At 46.6% G+C, this 800-nt stretch overlaps 1 non-coding gene across 1 annotated transcript; it reads right to left on the bottom strand.

The window, feature by feature from the left end:
- Positions 1–315: 315 nt before the first annotated feature.
- On the bottom strand, positions 316–388 carry trnar-ccu (transfer RNA arginine (anticodon CCU)). The gene has a single exon. It is a non-coding gene; the product is annotated as a tRNA-Arg (tRNA).
- Positions 389–800: the final 412 nt, after the last annotated feature.

Genomic DNA, 800 nt, shown 5'->3' with positions numbered 1-800 from the left:
TGCACCTATAAACGTTGGCAAGGGTATTCTCTGTCAGTAATATCCGATGTTCTGGCGGGATCAGTGTTGAAGGGTTGGTTTGTTGATGAGAGTGTGATGAGAGCTAGCTTCCAAAAGCAAACTCTCCAACCGCACTCTTAGGAATCTCGTCCCCATCCAGAAACAGCAGCCACTTGATCACCACCTTCAACATTCAATCCTGCAGATCCTCGAAAATCTTGTGCAAGATCATGTTGGATACCACTGACCATCAACTGAATGCAGAGATGGGGATTTTTCCAAAATAGATTAGAAATAAAGGATAAGCCGCAGAGACACCCCAGATGGGGCTTGAACCCACAATCCCTGGCTTAGGAGGCCAGTGCCTTATCCATTAGGCCACTGGGGCCCAACATGCTGTCTGCCAATGGCAGCCTTTAAATACTACACCCTGACCTCTCATCGTGTGTGTTTCTGTGTGTTGTCCTCTCACTAATTGGTTCTTACCCCTTCCATCTCATGCCACATTGTTGGCTGCTTGATAAATTGATCCCGCCTCCCATTTCTTCCCAAACGGACAGATGAGAAATCAACCAAACTCCAACTTTGCACAACTCAAGTCTGAGGAAAATGGAGCCGACAGGAAAATAGCAAAGGGCTCAATGTTATTTTGTGCAGCACTTTCAAGATATTTGCAGTTACTGGGGCAGGTGGAAGTGGAGATGTTGCAAAAAGCTGCATTGAGGACAATTCAACAGGATCTTTGCGGGCATTCAGCCCATTGTGGCTGTGCTGTCTCTTTCAGACAATTCACCCCAAGA

Source organism: Chiloscyllium punctatum, chromosome 18 (assembly GCF_047496795.1).
Source record: "Chiloscyllium punctatum isolate Juve2018m chromosome 18, sChiPun1.3, whole genome shotgun sequence".
Lineage (NCBI taxonomy): Eukaryota > Metazoa > Chordata > Chondrichthyes > Orectolobiformes > Hemiscylliidae > Chiloscyllium > Chiloscyllium punctatum.
This window is presented reverse-complemented; position numbering and strand designations above follow the sequence as displayed.